General features: G+C 42.6%; 1 protein-coding gene across 1 annotated transcript in view; it reads right to left on the reverse strand.

Annotated features, from left to right (window-relative positions):
- Positions 1-19,098, reverse strand: part of LOC126298723 (uncharacterized) — a 131,436-nt gene extending 112,338 nt beyond the window's left edge. The window contains exon 1 of the mRNA XM_049990152.1: positions 18,992-19,098. The gene's annotated coding sequence lies outside the window, so the exon portion shown is untranslated. The remainder of the gene's footprint in view (positions 1-18,991) is intronic.
- Between the last annotated feature and the right edge of the window lie 693 nt (positions 19,099-19,791).

The raw sequence follows: 19,791 nt of genomic DNA on the forward strand, positions 1-19,791 counted from the left end.
CAAAGCACAATATAGAGGCATGCATACCTGCTTACTCGTAGCATAAGAAAGGTGTTATTCGAGAGGTAACTTTAAAATCTGACGAGCAGGAAATATTTTCCGATATCGAATCAGTTATTAAAGTGATTAGCATGAAGGTATTGTCCAGTAAAATAATTAGTTAAACGAAACAAACCACTGTTAAACGTCGGACATGTTGTCTAACTTTTGATTCGCAGATGCTTCCCAAGTATGGGACTAGATGTGAAGTGCTGCCATATATTCCTCCTCTCCTTCAATGTTACAAATGGCAGGATTCGGATGTTTCAACAGCCAGTAACGTAGTCACGAGTGTGGAGGCCGTCCGTCAACTAACTGCACAGATAACTTACAATGCTGTCGTTGTGGAGGAGGGCATTCGCCAAGAACAAAAACTGCCCTGTTTCGCTCAGTGAGCGTTAAGACAACGAGTCTGTTATACTCAGTCACATGTCGTTCAAAGACGCCGAAGTTAGAGTTAATGGAAATACCTCTGCTTGGCAATAATCGTGGATATGCATTCAGTTCTCAAGCTCAGGACGTTATTTTCGACATGTGGGATTACAGCTCATTTCCCTCTCTTCATCAATCAGTTCATCAGCAAGGTGATTTCCGTTGCCCCATCGATACCTGAAAGTCTTCCTCCTCACACAGCTCCAGAACGAGTTTACCTGTCGTCTCAACATCCGAAACGACTAACATGAGTAATACAGCATGAAACTCTGACTACAGACACAACAGTCCTCAACATTCAATTCCGATACCAGTAAATCGAAAGTTTAGAGGACGTTATCGTTTCCAGTCTTAGGAAGCTCAAGCGCTGTCCGTCGACGCGAAAGGATGTGTCGGAAGCCCTGTGAGGATGAAACCCTATCGTCTTTCAGGTCAACCCCCCGTCATTGGGACAAATGGCGGCATCAATAGCTGCAACCTACGGTGAATTTGTGTGAGTTGACTGATTACGATCGTGACTCACTGATACTGTAGTCATGCGATACCATATTTTTCGTTTGGCAAAGTGCACAGTTATACGCTTCTGAAGATGTAAAGCAAGTTGCCAATCTTTGCAGTACTTGAAATCTTTCAAGATCTGACTGAATATCTTTGCAGCTTTCCTCAGAAATTACTTCATTATAGATACCTCCATTGCTTAAAGTCTGATTTTACTCTTTATATTATTTGTAAGGTTATTAATATACAACATGAACAGCAAGGGTCCCAAAACACTTTCCTGGGGCAAGCCTGAAGTTCTTCAACTTCTTCCAAGATTACCTGCGTGCTCCCCAGCAAGAAACTCTCAATCCGTTCACAAATCTGGGTTGATATCCTGTACGATGGTACTTGCGGCTATAAGCGTACATGCGGTACTGAGTCAAATGCTTTTCGGAAATCAAGGAACACTGCATATGATTGCCGTGGGGCACGGATTTGAGGGTGGCATGAGAGAAAAGTGCGAATGTTATTTCTCATGGCTGATGTTTTAGGAATATACGCCGGTTGGCACGGAAGACATCATTATGTTCAAGATACGTCACCACTTTTGAGCTCAGAATATCTTGTAAGATGTTAGGAAATAAAGGAGGCAATAGAAGCGTAAATATCTTTAACATCTTTGTTCATATCTACTACATCTACATCTACAGACATACACCGCAAGCCACCCATGGTGCGAGGCGGAGGGTACTCTGTACCACTACTAGTCACTTTCTTTCACGTTCCATTCGCAGATGGAGCGAGAGAAAAACAACTGTCTATATGCCTCCGTGTGACCCCTAATTTCTCGTGTCTTACCTTCGTGGTCTCTACGCGAAATGCATGTTGGCGACAGTAGGATCGTTCTGCAGTCAGCCTCAAATGCCGGTTCTCTAAACTTTCTCAGTAGTGTTCTTCGAAATGAATGTCTTCTTCCCTCCAGGGATTCCCGAAGCATATCCATAACATCTGCATGCTGCTCGAACCTACTGGTAACAAATCTACCAGCTCGCCTCTGAACTGCATCGATGTCTTGACTTGGTGGGGATCACACACACTCGAACAGCGCTCAGGAATAGGTCGTACTAGCGTCCTATATGCAGTCTCCTCCACAATGAACCACACATTCCTAAAATTCTCCCAATAAACCGAAGTCGTCCATTCTCATTCCCTATGATAATCCTCACACGCTCGTTCCATTTCATATCGCTTCGCAACGTTAGCCCAGATGTGCAAACGACGTGACTGTGTCAGACAGAACACTACTAATGCTGCATCCGAACATTACGGGTTTGTTTTTCCTATTCATCTGCGTTAACTTAAATTTTTCTACATTTAGAGCCAGTTGCCATTCATCACACCAACTTGAAATTTTATTGAGGTCATCTTGTATCATCCTAAAGTCACTTCGACACCTTTCTGTACACCACAGCATCATCAGCGAACATCCTCAGATTGCTGCCCACCCTGTCTGCTCGATCATTTATGTACACTACTGGCCATTAAAATTGCTACACCACGAAGATGACGTGCTACAGACGCGAAATTTAACCGACTGGAACAAGATGCTGTGATATGCAAATGATTAGCTTTTCAGAGCATTCACACAAGGTTGGCATCGGTGGCGACACCTACAACGTGTTGACATGAGGAAAGTTTCCAACCGATTTCTCATACAGAAACAGCAGTTGACCGGTGTTGCCCGGTGAAATGTTGTTGTGATGCCTCGTGTAAGGAGGAGACTTTGATAAAGGTCGGATTGTAGCCTATTGCGATTGCGGTTTATCGTATCGCGGCATTGCTGCTCGCGTTGATCGAGATCCAATGACTGTTAGCAGAATATGGAATCGGTGGGTTCCGGAGGGTAATACGGAAAGCCGTGCTGGATCCCAACGGCCTCGTATCACTAGCAGTCGAGATGACAGGCATGTTAGTCAGGGCCATTCTTTCGTAGGGATTTTTGGAAGTCAGATTGCGTTGCGCTAAAAATATTGTGTGTCAGCTTAAGCGCAGTCGTGTATAAATTTTTCAAAGGGGACGTTTCATATGTCGACCCTTAGCCACGGATACCTCACTGGAATCTTCTGATTTTTTTTCTTGTAGTTTGTGTAGTTAGTGTAGCCTTTGTTTATTGCTAGCGCGTAATCATAGAGAGAATTTCCTTTGTAGTTGCAGATTTTCATTGTTGTACAGTAAAACAGTTTTGGCATGCATGTAGTTTTTGCACGAAGTATTTCGCAGCTGCGCTTGCAATTAACTAGTTATTATTTTCAGTGCTATGTTAATGTGTTCTCTAATTTTTGTTCTTCAAATTGTGCTTTTCTGTGTTGTCGTGTGAAATATTGTGACTATAATGGCGTGTGAAAAACGTACTACTAGGCTCCAAAGTAAACTGAGAAATGACAGTGAAGACGAAAGCAGTGTGTTAGCGCCACAATGTAATGAATTAACTAACGTTCAAAGTAGTAATTTGGTAATTGTACATAGGGAAATGGAGCAGGCTGCAAACAATGGTTTAGACAGTGAAACAATTAGTGAACAGGGAAGCATTATCGATCGATCGGTTGGCAACAGCTCGCCTCAGGATTCCGAAATGACAGGACACATTCTTGCAAATACTGTAGATTCAGGTTTTGCGTCCTCACCGTTTTCTCAAATAAGTCAAGACACATTTTCTGTTTTTCAAACTGCGAATATTGCCGGTTCAAATGCATTGCCGAATAGCACTAAGGAACATGTTTCAGACACCAGTGCACTGTTATTACAATTAATGCAACAAATGGGACAAAAGCTTCAAAAGTTAGACACAATGGAACAAAATCAGAGACAAACACAGCAACAGTTGGAGGTGAGCCGCCAGCAGTGGTGGACGTGGGGAGAGAGATGGCGGAGTTTTGAAATTTGTAAGAATTGGTGTCACGAACTGATATATATATTATGACTATTAAGGTAAATACATTGTTTGTTCTGTATTAAAATCTTTCATTTGCTAACTATGCCTATCAGTAGTCAGTGCCTTCAGTAGTTTGAATCTTTTATTTAGCTGGCAGTAGTGGCGCTCGCTGTATTGCAGTAGCTTGAGTAACGAAGATTTTTGTGAGGTAAGTGATTTGTGAAACGTATAGGTTAATGTTAGTCAGGGCCATTCTTTCGTAGGGATTTTTGGAAGTCAGATTGCGTTGCGCTAAAAATATTGTGTGTCAGCTTAAGCACAGTCGTGTATAAATTTTTCAAAGGGGACGTTTCACAGGCATCTTATCAGCATGGCTGTAACGGATCGTGCAGCCAATCTCTATCCCTGAATCAACAGATGGGGACGTTTGCAAGAAAACAACCATCTGCGCGAACAGTTCGGCGACGTTTGCAGCAGCATGGACTATCAGCTCGGAGACCATGGCTGCGGTTACCCTTGACGCTGCATCACAGACAGGAGCACCTGTGATGGTGTACTCAACGACGAACCTGGGTGCACGAATGGCAAAATGTCATCATTCGGTAGAATCCAAGTTCTCTTTACAGCATCATGATGGTCGCATCAGCGTTTGGCGACATCGCAGTGAACGCACATTGGAAGCGTCTATTCGTCATCACCATACTAGTACACACCATCCAAGCGTTGTTTGACTCAATGACCAGGCGTATCAAGGCCGTTATTACGGCCAGAGGTGGTTGTTAATATATATATATATATATATATATATATATATATATATATATATATATATATATATATATAAGCGCTTAAAAACACTGCTCATGCAGTGAACGCAGTTGGATTTATATTAACAGTCCGGAAAAAAAACGGTTCACCTGTTCACCTGTAAACCTGGTCAAATTCATTTACATTACTGTGAACGCTTCTTTTATGCACTTAACAATAGTGCTCAGCAGCTGCGTAGTGTACTAACTAATAACGATTCTTTCATATGATACAGCTCTATTTTGGAATAGGCCTACGTACCCTAAAATGCTTACTGAATTACTATTGTTCTCTGAAGAGCATTTGTCGTTTCATGGTAAGCCAGACGTTTTCCCCTTATATGCAATTTACAAATTCTGATGCACTTTAAGTACCATGCCAGAGCTATGGACATAAAAAACTAACATTATAACTATAGTAAAACCTGTTTTTACATTAGCAGACTGTACATTTTGCCGCCATTTTCGTTTGATGCTGTCCTAAGCTTTTTCTCTCTGAACTACTTGTTTTCCTGCTATTATAAAACGACATTCGGAAGTAACTGAAGGATGTCTATCTTTAATTTTGTGTTTTTCGTCATATAAATACTGTATCGTAGATTATTTTTCAAGGAAGATATCACTTTTTACGTTTGTGTTTAACGTCCCTTTATGACACAACTGATGCTTTTAATATGTAAAGAACGAACAATGGGCGTACCTTCAGGAAGAACGCTTAAATGTTGCTTAAGAATGCATTTGTAAAAGTTAACAATAAACTGCAGATTCATCTGATTATTCCCATTGATGCCTCACTTGCTGTTGTTAACTTCTGCCACATGTGGGTGTAGAAACAAAAACAAAGATACTTCGTAGGCAATAGCTGTAAGACGGATATATAACAATTTTGCACATCTTCAACGAACGAGATTTATTAAAGAAAAACACACAATTTTTAAATGTATCAGCATTTTTTAACTTTAGTTCGATTCTCATTTAAAGTTTTTCATTGCTCTAGTTCATCCTGTAATTCCGTTTACATATGTTTTACGTCGTTTTATCGATATTTTCCGCTTATTTTAGTGGTAATTTTACAGGTATTTTAAATCATACATAACTGAGCCCTAAAGTTACAGATATTTTTTATATTCGTAAACTGAATGAATTCTCACTAGGGGCAACTGCCCCCCCCCCCCCCGCCTGTGAGCGCCCCTGGGTTCTTCGTTGCTCTTTATGGTCTTGTGTTAGGTGGCGCGGAACCCAGCGGGCGTAGAGCTTTGAGTACTCCAACTGGTGGACGATTGTGCCAGCACTGCCGACAGAGACGTCCAGTTGTGCACCGACGGCTTTGACTGTGATCCGTTGATCACCTCGAATGAGAGTCTCCGCATGTTGCAACATTATAGAAGTCACAGCTCTGTGCGGCCGCCCGACACGCGGCAGATAGGACAGGTTTGCGAGACTTGCGATAATGACATACGCCTCGCCCAGCGATTCACCGTGCTTTTGTTCGGTGCCAGGTCTCTGTAGGCATTCTTCAAGCACCTGCGAATATCTGCGATGCCCTGGTTTTGCGCCAAAAGGAACTCAGCAACAGCTCTCTGCTTGGAACGCACCTTCACTGCAGACGCCATTTTGAAGGCTACGTATGACATCGCCACCTAGAGGAACTTCATGAAACTATAGGCGCTGAAGCGGGAATATTCCACGATGTTCCACAACTAATTCCGCTTTTTTAACTGAAACTGTCCACGAAAAAAAGTGTTGCTTCGGGTATTGAACGCTCCTTGTATGTCCGGAAACCTATAACTCTTGAGATATGGTCCGTTTTACTTGTGACGAGTGATCTGTAGTTTTCGGTGGTGTAGGCTGTCTTCCTGCTGCGGTTGGTTGCGAATGTCTGAACAGTTGTAGTCTGCAGAACACGAAACAAAAATGACTATTCCAGAACGAAATTTTCACTCTGCAGCGGAGTGTGCGCTGATATGAAACTTCCTGGCAGACTGAAACTGTGTGCCGGATTGAGACTCGAACTCGAGACGTTTGCGGTGTGGCCGAGCGGTTCTAGGCGCTTCAGTCTGGAACCGCGCGACCGCTAAGGTCGCCGGTTCGAATAATGCCTCGGGCTTGGATGTATGTGATGTCCTTAGGTTAGTTAGGTTTAAGTAGTTCTAAGTTCTAGGGGACTGATGACCTCAGATGTTAAGTCCCATAGTGCTCAGAGCCATTTGAACCATTTGTGAAGTTATTCCTTGCTTTAATGAATTTAGCTGTCCAATGTAGCTATTCTGGACGCACAATAATTTTTACTTCTGATTTCTATTAAAAGTTAGCTTTGTAGCGAGCAGTGGTTTATTGTTGTTGTTGTGGTCTTCAGTCCTGAGACTGGTTTGATGCACCTCTCCATGCTACTCTATCCTGTGCAAGCTTCTTCATCTCCCAGTACCTACTGCAGCCTACATCCTTCTGAATCTGCTTAGTGTATTCATCTCTTGGTTTCCCTCTACCATTTTTACCCTCCACGCTGCCCTCCAATACTAAATTGGTGATCCCTCGTTGTCTCAGAATATGTTCTACTAACCGATCTCTTCTTATAGTCAAGTTGTGCCACAAGCTCCTCTTCTCCCCAATTCTGTTCAATACCTCCTCATTAGTTATGTGATCTACCCATCTAATCTTCAGCATTCTTCTGTAGCACCACATTTCGAAAGCTTCTATTCTCTTGCTGTTTAAACTATTTGTCGTCCACGTTTCACTTACATACATGGATACACTCCATTTATTATTCGAAATGATACAGGGATGAATAGCTATTTACAGTGCTAATTGCAAAGAGAATGCTGTTAAAATTATATTTCGTTTTGCTGAAGTACCGAAATGCAGTACCTATTTTTAAATAGGTTCTCATACTAACTTAGAGGTAATTCATGGTGACTTACGCGGCCGGTATGAAATCCCGTCGACTATGGGGCCATTAAGGTCTGAACACAATTTCTGAGCTGTAGGAGAAGAGCAGAAAATGAACCGTGTCCATCTCAGAGTAACCATTGCGGTTTAAGCGATTTAGGGGAATCACTCCGAACATAAATCCGAATGGTTGGACGGAAATTTGTAACCCAGAGCCCCCCCGAATGAAGACCAAGTGTGTTACGAGTGCACCACCCCGCTCGGTATGGAACAGGAAGAGTGACGCATCTGATCAAGCCGTTAGTGCCCTAATCGCGATGTTCCGGCGCCCACTGCAAGCGTTACTCATGGTCTCGTCAGGTCAACTAAGGCGCACATACTGGGCGTCTGCATCTGGCGACAAGCGGCATCTAGAGCTTTTGTCGGATGAGAGCTGGACCGCCAGTGCCCTCCGCTGGCGGTTTCACCGTAATTCGTTTATTTTTGACGGCATGTAATGATGATGCTTCATGAACATTGTTGGGTTACTCCATTTTCGTGCTATATACGAGTGTTGGAACTTCAATAGTGCCAAGTATTTATTTACAGCGCATACAAAATAGATATGTGTTTCAACGTTTTACTAAGCTTCAAAGTAGTCACCAGCATTGTGTATAAGCTGGTCGTAGGTTGTGTTCCAAAAATGAACAGCATAGAGACTGAAGTGATGACAGTTTGTGCAGGACCTGACCATCATTTCGCAGGACAATGCTCAAGCACGTACAGTGTAAGCTGTTACTGATTTGTTTGACTGATGGGGCTGCTAAGTGCTATAACACTTATTGCACTCCCCTGATTTAAGCCCTCGTGAGTTCAACTCGATTTCTAAGCTGAAGGAAACACTTCACGGCATTCGCTTCAGAACTGCTACAAATTCGTCAGACAATAGACCGCGCCGCACGAACTGTCAACACTACTTGAACTGCTAAGAGTATCCTACGACTTCCACATCGCTGGCAACGGGTTATACACAATGCTGGTGACTACTTTGAAGGTCAGTAAAACTTTGAAACACGTATCTATTTTGTACGAGCTGTAAATAAATAGTTGCCACTATTAAAGTTCCAACCCACGAAAATGGAGTAACCCAACAGTGTTCATGGTATTGGTTTCTGGACATATCGTTATACGGATTATAACACTTCTATACAGGGTGGTCCATTGATTGTGACCGGGCCAAATATCCCACGAAATAAGCGTCAAACGAAATAACTACAAAGAACGAAGCTCGTCTAGCTTGAAGGGGGAAATCAGATGGCGCTATGGTTGGCCCGCTAGATGACGCTGCCAGAGGTCAAACGCATATCAACTGCGTTTTTTTAAAATAGAAACCCCCATTTTTATTACATATTCGTGTAGTATGTAAAGAAATATGAATGTTTTAGTAGGACCACTTTTTTCGCTTTGTGATAGATGGCGCTGTAATAGTCTCAAACGTATAAGTACGTGATATCACGTAACATTCAGCCAGTGCGGACGGTATTTGCTTGTGATACATTACCTGTGTTAAAATGGACCGTTTACCAATTGCGGAAAAGGTCTATATCGTGTTGATGTATGGCTATTGTGATCAAAATGCCCAACGGGCGTATGCTATATATGCTGCTCGGTATCCTGGACGACATCACCCAAGTGTCCGGACCGTTCGCCGGATAGTTACGTTATTTAAGGAAACAGGAAGTGTTCAGCCACATGTGAAACGTCAACCACGACCTGCAACAAATGATGATGCTGAAGTAGGTGCTTTAGCTACTGTCGCGGCTAATCCGTACATCAGTAGCAGACAAATTGCGCGAGAATCGGGGTACTCAAAACCGTCGGTGTTGAGAATGCTACATCAACATCGACTGCACCCGTACCATATTTCTATGCACCAGGAATTGCATGGCGACGACTTTGAACGTCGTGTACAGTTCTACCACTGGGCACAAGAGAAATTACGGGACAATGACAGATTTTTTGCACGCGTTCTATTTAGCGACGAAGCATCATTCACCAACAGCGGTAACGTAAACCTGCATAATATGCACTATTTGGCAACGGAAAATCCACTATGGCTACGACAAGTGGAACATCAGCGACATTGGCGGGTTAATGTATGGTGCGGCAATAAGGGAGGGATAATTGGCCCCCGCTTTATCGATGGCAATCTAAATGGTGCAGTGTATGCTGATTTCCTACGTAATGTTCTACCAATGTTACTACAAGATGTTTCACTGCATGACAGAATGGCGATGTACTTCCAACATGATGGATGTCCGGCACATAGCTCGCGTGCGGTTGAAGCAGTACTGAATACCATATTTCATGACAGGTGGATTGGTCGTCAACGCACCATACCATGGCCCGCACGTTCACCGGATCTGACGTCCCCGGATTTCTTTCTGTGGGGAAAGTTGAAGGATATTTGCTATCGTGATCCACCGACAACGTTGACAACATGTGTCAGCGCATTGTCAATGCATGTGCGAACATTACGAAAGGCGAACTACTCGCTGTTGAGAGGAATGTCGTTACATGTATTGCCAAATGCATTGAGGTTGACGGACAGAATTTTGAATATTTATTGCATCAATGTAGTATTTACAGGTACTCATACTGTAACAGCATGCATTCTCAGAAATGATACGTTCACAAATGTACATGTATCACACTGGAACAACCGAAATAAAATGTTAAAACGTACCTACGTTCTGTATTTTAATTTAAAAAACCTACATTTTACCAACTGTTCGTCTAAAATTGTGAGTCGTATGTTTGTTACTATTACAGCGCCATCTATCACAAAGCGAAAAACATGGTCCAGTTAAAACATTCATATTTCTTTACGTACTATACGAATACGTAATAAAAAATTGGTGTTCCTATTTAAAAAACGCAGTTGATATCCGTTTGACCTATGGCAGCGCCATCTAGCGGGCCACCATAGCGCCATCTGGCTTCCCTATTCAAGCTCGACAAGTTTTGTTCTTTGTAGTTCTTTCGTTTGCGATTTCGTGGGATATTTGGCCCGGTCGCGATCAGTGGACTGTATGTGTGTGTGTGTGTGTGTGTGTGTGTGTGTGTGTGTGTGTGTGTGTGTAGTAGTAGTAGTAGTAGTAGTAGGAAATGAAAGAATAAATCTTATTTGTATTACTAAAACGCTATCACGAAAACCGGTACCAGCTGCAGCGTAGGGACAACAAAAATTGGTTTTAAGTATTTCGCGTAATTTCTGGCCGAGTATAAAAAGCTGTCATAATTTACTCATTAAGGGCTATAACCTTATGATAAAATTTTAACACAATAAAACAAGTATGACAGAAACTGTGTGTTTATGTTGAGGCAGCGTAAATGACGCCGCGCGAATACACGAACTTAATTCATCCAGTATTTGAGAGTGAGAGCACTCAGCGGCATTTTCACGTAATTTGGGTGCACAGATCCTGAGAAATCAGTACCCAGAACAACCACCTCTGGCCATAATAACGGCCTCGATACGCCTGGACATTGAGTCAAACAGAGCTTGGATGGCGTGTACAGGTACAGCTGTCCATGCAGCTTCAACACGGTACCACAGTTCATCAAGAGTAGTGACTGGTGTATCGTGACGAGCCAGTTGCTCGGCCACCATTGACCAGACGTTTTCAGTTGGGGAGAAATCTGGAGAATGTGCTGGCCAGGGCAGCAGTCGAACATTTTCTGTACCCAGAAAGGCCCGTACAGGACCTACAAAATGCGGTCGTGCTTTATCCTGATGAAATGTAGGGTTTCGTAGGGATCGAATGAAGGGGAGAGCCACGGGTCGTAACACATCTGAAATGTAACGTCCACTGTTCAAAGTGCCGTCAATGCGAACAAAAGGTGACCAAGACGTGTAACCATTGGCACTCCATACCATCACGCAGGCTGATAACGCCAGTATGGCGATGACGAATACACGCTTCCGATGTGCGTCCACCGTGATGTCGTCAAACACGAATGCGACCATCATGATGCTGTAAACAGAACCTGGATCCATCCGAAAAAATGACGTTTTGCCATTCGTGCACCCAGGTTCGTCGTTGCGTACACCATCGCAGGCGCTCCTGTCTGTGAAGCAGCGTCAAGGGTAACAGCAGCCATGGTCTCCGAGCTGATAGTCCATACTGGTGCAATTGTCGTCGAATTGTTCGTGCAGATGGTTGTTGTCTTGCAAACGTCCCCATCTGTTGACTCAGGGACCGAGACGTGGCTGCACGGTCCGTTACAGCCATGTGGATAAGATGTGTTTACAGGAGGATATCACGTGAAAATCAACAGAAGCATTTGAAGATAGCTATCAGCAGTGTCATGGACTGCCCCTTGCAGTATGCCAGTAGCGGCGTCATGGAGAGGGCCGTCCGGAAAAAAAAAAACGGCTCTGAGCACTATGGGACTTAACATCTGAGGTCATCAGTGCCCTAGAACTTAGAACGACTTCAACCTAACTAACCTAAGGACATCATACACATCCATGCACGAGGCAGGATTCGAAACTGCGACCATAGCGGACACGCGGTTCCAGACTGAAGCGCCTAGAACCGCTCGGCCAAACCCGGCCGGAGGGCCGTCCGAAAAGACAGTAGCTATGTCACGGACAGATGGCTGCAGAATACAGAGCCAAATTTACACATGGTGGCCAAAATTGGAACTAACCAGCATAAGTCAGTTCCGCATTAACGGATTAGCATATCTACCAAGTTTCGCTGTCACACGATAATTATAGTCCATACTGGAACTGCGTTGGCAGCTGCACTTTATTTACAACCACCTGATGCGAGCAGTCAGAATGCAACCATCAATTATCAGCTTATTCGGCTCCTCAGATTTACCTACATTGTTATGTACCTTAATTTATACATTAAAATGGTGACTGAGCTCCGTGACTGTGGATTAAATTACTATAAAGCAGGCAGGCACAGCAAGTTGCTAGTGGTTGGTTTCTGTATCTTTCATGTAACTACGTATATGGAAAAAAATGACTGGCAAAACACGCAACCATGCCGTCGCTCTTTATTCACGTTCTCATTTGGCGCACCGAAAATACTTATTCCAGATAATACAGCGTTCTTCTCTTTTAAAAGTTTATTTTGTCAGGTAATTTTATTTCTCACATGATACCTACACTGTATATTACATGAACGATAATGGCGTTCTTCGTGATGGTTCATTTAGATGTTAGTAAACAAATGAAATTTATTTTGGGAATTGATGATATATTGATTAGAGAGCACTAGCATTTCCAAAAGTCACAGAATGGAACAACTGCAGTTGCCTAAGGAGTGATGGATACTGGGCTCGCAGTTGAGAGGAGCAGAGATCAAGTTTCAGTTCAGCAATGCAGATTAAGATCTTCTGTGTTTACATTAAATGGTTTAAGGCCAATCCACAGTTGGTTTCACCGAAGAGGAGACGCCCGACTTTCTTACAAATTTTTCAGTAATTCGCGCTTGTGCTCCGTCTCTGACGACTGAATAAAAATGGTTCAAATGGCTCTGAGCACTATGGGACTTAACAGCTAAGGTCATCAGTCCCCTAGAACTTAGAACTACTTAAACCTAACTAACATAAGGACATCACACACATCCACGCCCGAGGCAGGATTCGAACCTGCAACCGTAGTGGCAGCACGGTTCCTGACTGAAGCGCCTAGAACCGCTCGGCCAATCCGGGCGCCCGAAGACTGAATAAAACTTGTCCAACATTTGTTGTAAGAAGACAGATGATTAAGGGAAGATACACACACATACTACCTCTTACCGGCAAATTTCTCTGCATATGTCAAATTTGATAACTTGATACATTAGGCGTAACGTACGAGGGTCGGTCAAAAAGTAATGCCTCCCATTTTTTTTCTACTTAAAAAAATTAAGTTAAGTGAAAAATTTGAATTTGGCGCCATTCCTCAAACCTTCTTCTGCAATCCACTGCAGTAGTAACTTTCTGTGTCAACAGGTGGCAGCACAGCAGAAGTTTGTAAGATGGCCGACATCGATGTTCGTTTGAGACAGCGTTGTGTGATTGAATTCTTGAATGCAGATGGTGAAACGCCCATACGCATTCATGAAAGACTGAAGAAGGTGTATGGTGTTGTGACAGTGGATGTCAGCACTGTTAGACGATGGGTTCGTCGTTGTAAGGAAGCTGAAGGGCAAACACCGTTGACTGACGAAAAGCGGAGCGGCAGGCCGGTGAGTGCAGTGACTCCACACAACATTCAGCAAGTTGATGACATTCGTGGTGACCGTCGGGTGACTGCAGATGAAGTGTGTCGCATTATTTCTCTTAGTAAAGGCAGTATGATCACGATTATTAAACAATTGGGGTACTCAAAAGTTTGTGCACAGTGGGTTCCAAGATTGTTAACCGATCAGACGAGGAATAAAGAGGCAAGGAAAACAATAGCCTCCCAACACTTGCAGCGCTTCCGTTTGGAGGGAGATGAGTTTCTGAAAAAAATTGTGACCGGGGACGAAACATGGGTGCATTTTTTTGAACCCGAATCAAAGAGGCAGTCAATGGAGTGGCATCACACAAGCTCGCCGAGAAAGAAAAAATTCAAAACTGTGCGATTGGCAGGGAAAGTTATGGCAACAGTTTTTTGGGATACAGAGGGTGTAATTCTGGTTGATTTTTTGGAGCAGGGATGCACAATAAATTCTGTTCAATACGTCACAACCCTCAAAAAACTTAAAGCACGTCTTCAGCGAGTTCGCCCAACAAAATCAATGGCAGATGTTCTTCTTTTGCATGACAATGCAAGACCACACACCAGTCGTCACACCTCTGACGAGATTGTCAAAATTGGATGGGAAGTTTTGCCTCATCCCCCATACAGCCCTGACCTGGCACCATCAGACTTCCATCTGTTCGGGCCACTAAAAGAAGCTCATCGTGGGATTCATTTTGAAGATGAGGAGGCCGTCAAAACATCCGTGCGTCAATGGCTTAGGAAGCAGAGCTGTGATTTTTACCGTGCTGGGATACATGCCCTTGTTCAAAGATGGACCAAAACTGTAGAGATGGGCGGAGATTACATTGAAAAATGACAAAATGATCCTCAATGTTGTGGTTTTCAACCTATGTAATTGCATTTAAATTTCCTGACAATTAAACGTAGAAAAAAAATAGGAGGCATTACTTTTTGACTGACCCTCGTATTTTGTATAAAGTGTCATACCGCGAACACTTACTAGTAGAATGAAAGATTTGTACAATCACAAGAAAGAAATTTCGCATTTACCGCACCTGAACCACCAACGTAGATAGCAGGTTTCTCTGCAACGAAGTTTATTACCAATAAAACTGGCTGTTGGAACATTACTGTCATACGTCACCGAGGTGAGGCGTACGCTTGCCGTGACGCATACAGAGAAAAAGTTTCTGATACACCGTTTGTAGCTTCTGCCTCGGCGGCCTTCCGCAGATGACTGCACACGAAAGTTATTGTACGCCGCATGTTGCTCTCTGACATTGGGGATCAAGTTTTCTTATAGGAAAAAAGTGTGTTACAGGTCATTAACTTTTTTTTGGTTATTGTTGTAAGACGGCGTTCACATAGTCAGGTCCTGTTTGTTTAGCCCTATGAAGCTGCAAGATGCGAATCTCTGGCACACTTTTGAGTTGAGCCCGCCCAAGAGAACTTTTAACATTAGCAGTAGTCACAGTATAAACTTAATCCTCAATGACCGTGGATAAATATGATACAATCACGACTAAATTCTGCTTATTTATTTGCGTATATGGATATATACAAGTAAATGCGATCCGTGTTCAATATAAAATACTTAGAACTGCTATATGAATAACCACACTAATAAACACACGCTATATAAATGTATACTATTGCTGTCTATCTTTAAATAGTTATGTATCTTCGTGATATGCCCCGTTAGGAAGATGATCTGGAAAGCAGGAATTAAGGGCGCTAACTCGCCATGAAACTTCGCTTTGTTATGAATTTGTTTTTAATATTTAGCCGCTGTCAATTCATTCTGGATGACCTTCTTGCAAGAATTATTTTAATAAACATGGAAGTCTAAATAAACGAATCGGGCTGCAGAGAATGAAACAATTTGTTTCGCAAAATTTTTTGAAGTATTTGTCAGTAGAATAACGTTAAGGTGAAACTGTTTACAGCAATATTGCCCGATTTTGAATTTTTAATTCCGCATAGCTTCAATTTTTAGTGATTTAAAAAATTTTCTTATTTTTTAATGAGTCATTATAATTACTGAGCGTGGCTCTTAAACTGCGCTGAAGCCATTTTATGTTATTCTTGTTGCAACTGAGTTAGGAAGAGACATGTAGCCCAGAAATGCTTATCAGCCAAGGAAATTAACTACAATGAGAACGTCAATTATGACTCGATTCAACTGTGCGCATATGTCGGGGAGGGTGAGGTTCACCAGGTGGTTTATCTGATTTTAGCGCGTGTTACATATAGCTTATTGTGTTATTTAACTGTTTAGGATAAAGTTAGATTAGAAACTCACACTGACTTTCAAGCGGAAACTCCGCATACCGCAGCCCCGAGACAAGTACTCGTAATCAACGGCAAGGGCGGGGAAGAGAAGAAGTAAGGCGATCTCCTGGTAGTGAGGTACTCCGGCAACGTCGTACAAGCGGTCCAAGTTCAAATTCCGGCTGTATTTTCCGGTCCATATTCTCTTAATCCGCTAGTACAGTATCCATTGGAAACTCTCGTCCTTTAAGGCCACTATCAGTCGTCTGAAAGTAGCTACCTACGAGTTCCGCCATTCTACTTTCGTTGAGTAATTTATAGATGTAGTTCTTTCAATTTAGACACTGAACATTTGTTTCTCTATTGTTCCTACTCTTTTAGTTCTATTTCTTAAATTTGTGGTGCTACGACAATTAAGTCTGTTAAAATAACGTAAAATTTTACAGAGCATGTCAAACACAGGTTTAACAAACCTATTCTTCTATTTTTATTGATATTTGTGTCAGAACACCGTTGTTAATATTGTTATATTGTTCTTCCATATTTTCTTCTAAATTACAAAGAAATGTTGTAACACATCTCATATATATGTCTATTAACAGCAGGTTTCTAAAGCCCTTTGTTAAACTTGTATCTGTGTCCTTATATAACATGTTATCAATTTTTGTTTGTATTAAATGCCATTTGTTTGCCTTTTAGCTTGCTAAACAGCCGTTAGCTGCTGAAAGCCAAATAAAGAAAACAAACGAGGAGTATCAGTGTTTTCCATTATTGCTACGTTTACATTGTCAAAATGTTAGGTCCCACACAGCTATGAGGTTTTGCTACCATTGTAAGGTTCTCTTGTCAGCAACTAAGAAGCTCGGCGGTAACCGGGCGCAGATGTTTTGTGGCAATACTTCCTAGAATCTGTCCAACAATAATCGCTACTACCTCTTACACTGAAAGCAGTACAAACGCTACAAAAATTTATTGCATTATTGCAGTTAAATAAACACTTTACGAAACTTTCGAACCGTTTATTTATATAAGATACTGGAGGCGCATTCGGAAGTATTAGTAGTAACCTGAGAGTTTTGCAGATGATGCAGTTATCGGTAATAAAGTACTGTCTAAGAACAGGTGCATAAATATCCAGTCAGACCTTGAAAGGATTTCAAAGTGGTGCAAATATTGGCAAATTGCTTTAAATGTTCAGTAATGTAAGACTGTGCACTTCACAAAACAAAAAATCATTGTGTGCTATGACTGAAATACCCACAATTGAAAATTGGAATCAGGTAACTCGTATAAATATTTCGGTGTACCAATTTTTAGCGATATGAAGGGATTAATTACATAGGCTCAGTGGTAGCACAGCAGTTTGAAAAATTCGATTCATTCGCAGGGTAGCGGGAAAATACACGAAGTCTACCAATGAGATTGCTTATAAAACACTCTTCCCCATAATCGTATTATAATGCTCGAGAGTTTAGGGCCTATGCCAATAGAACTAACAGGGATATTGAACGTATACAAGGAAGTACGATACGAATGGTGACAAATTTTTTGGACTCACGGGAGAGCTGAAAAATCTTAGCTGGGTGACGCTCGAAGACAGACGTCTACTATCCAGCCGAAATCTATTTAGAAAATGTAACTAGTACACTGTGATTGTCCTAGGAATACACTGAAATTCCCTATGAAATGTTCCCGTAGTGACCGCGAGACAGGAGCAGACGAACTACAGCGTTCACAGAAGCATTTAAACAGTCTTTCTTTCCACGGAACGGAAATCAACCTAAATACTAGTAAGTTATAAGGAGAAGTGGCCGCTGCTACGTAATTAATAATGGTTTGGATAGTACGGATATAGATGTAAATATAGTATTAAACGAAACAAGTTTACTGTTACCAGTCACTGGTTGTTTATATCCAAGCCGCGTTTCAAATGTTTAAACTTCCATCATCAGGTAGATTTACATTCATTAGTATGACACGTGTGTGTGTGTGTGTGTGTGCCGTGTCACGATTTTTTGGAGGAACTTATGGAAAAACAAAACACCGTTTCGGAACATGGTTTTGGGTTTCTTTTGACAAAAAACTAAACGTATATCTGGCGGAAAAAATAAATGGTTCAAACAGCTCTGAGCACAATGGGACTTAACATCTGAGGTCATCAGTCCCCTAGAACTTAGAACTACTTAAACCTAACTAACCTAAGGACATCACACACATCCATGCCCGAGGTAGGATTCGAACCTGCGATCGTAGCGGTCGCGCGGTTCCAAACTGAAGCGCCTAGAACCGCTCGGCCACTGTGACTGGCGGAAAAAATAAGTAATATAAAGTACCTCCAGTCGTTGTCTATTTTACTTATTTTATTTTTGCCGTTAAATATACGTCTAATTTTTTGCCAAAAGACACCCAAAACCATTTTCTGAAATAGTGTTTTGTTTCTTCACTAGACAGTGCCATAAATTACTCCACAAAATCGTAACACAAAACACACACACACATATCATACTAACAAATGCAAATCCACCTGACGATGGAGGTTTAAACCTTTAAACGCGTCGTGAAGATAAATAAACAGTGACTGGTAAAGGTAAACTTGTTTCATTTAGCGCCAATAACAGTCAAAGTAAAGCCTAACCTAAAATGTTCGCATTTAAAATAGAATGTTCACAATTCACTTAAGTGTTCTCCGATCACTGCTCCGGCAGTGTAGAACGAGGCAGCAAAATATACGCGTAAGGTCGCCGCGCGATCCAACAGCCGATATCTGGTCAGGGAAGTTAGACAGGTTACTGTAACGGGTGCTTCTGCAACTAGCGACGCTGGGCGCTTCCCGGCCCGCCGGAGGTCGGCCTAGTGACTGCGGCGTCGGCGCGAGCGCACGGCAAGGCCAAGTTGCGAGGCGAGCTTACTTACGAGCGGCGCGGAGCGACAGCGACCAGTGCGAGCGGCTGGCGACTGGCTGCGGGCTGCGGGCTGGCAGCGCGCAGCCGCTGCGTGGGCGGCGCCGCCTCCGCCTCCGCCGCGACCCACTCCAGGTGCTGCACGTCACCAGTATTCTTTCCGCGCTCTGGGAGTGCCACGGAGGTGGCGCCAGTCCACCCGCGCTGCAGGCCGATAGCTCGCGGTCTGCTGGTGTCGTCCGGCGTTTCGCGAATGACGCGCTAGATCTCAGCTCGCGACGCGACTCAACCTCGGACCTTCTGCCCGTATGACCGTTAAGCCGTCGGCAACATGTGAATTACGGAGCGTAAAAGAAGAAGGAGCAAAATATCTTTACACAAGTAGCGTAAGCTGTCCTTTAGATTAAGTTAATCGAACAAAGTCACCCCTCAATAAAAGGTGACCATGCGTTTACATAACATCAAATATTTTAGTCTATACTTACATTAAACTAATAATAAAGTATCAGAACCTAATAAAAACGTGAATGTTACGAAAAAATAATTGATTGTGCGAGGACCACAGCCCCAACAAAAAAACTGATTGTTAGACAGTGACGCGAATCATTACGCTAATCCAACATCTAACTTTTCTTATCTAATCATAGTATCTTACGTCGCCCAAAAAACCTTAATCGTACATATTTTACTAACTGAAATTTAATTATAACACATTGTACCAAGAACAATGGGTTTCGGGGGATCTTCAGTGAGTCGCTGCCTTCAAATAGCCTACTCCCATAATACGCAAGTTACAATAATTCTTTTGCCACG

Source organism: Schistocerca gregaria, chromosome X, assembly GCF_023897955.1.
Source record: "Schistocerca gregaria isolate iqSchGreg1 chromosome X, iqSchGreg1.2, whole genome shotgun sequence".
Classification (NCBI taxonomy): domain Eukaryota; kingdom Metazoa; phylum Arthropoda; class Insecta; order Orthoptera; family Acrididae; genus Schistocerca; species Schistocerca gregaria.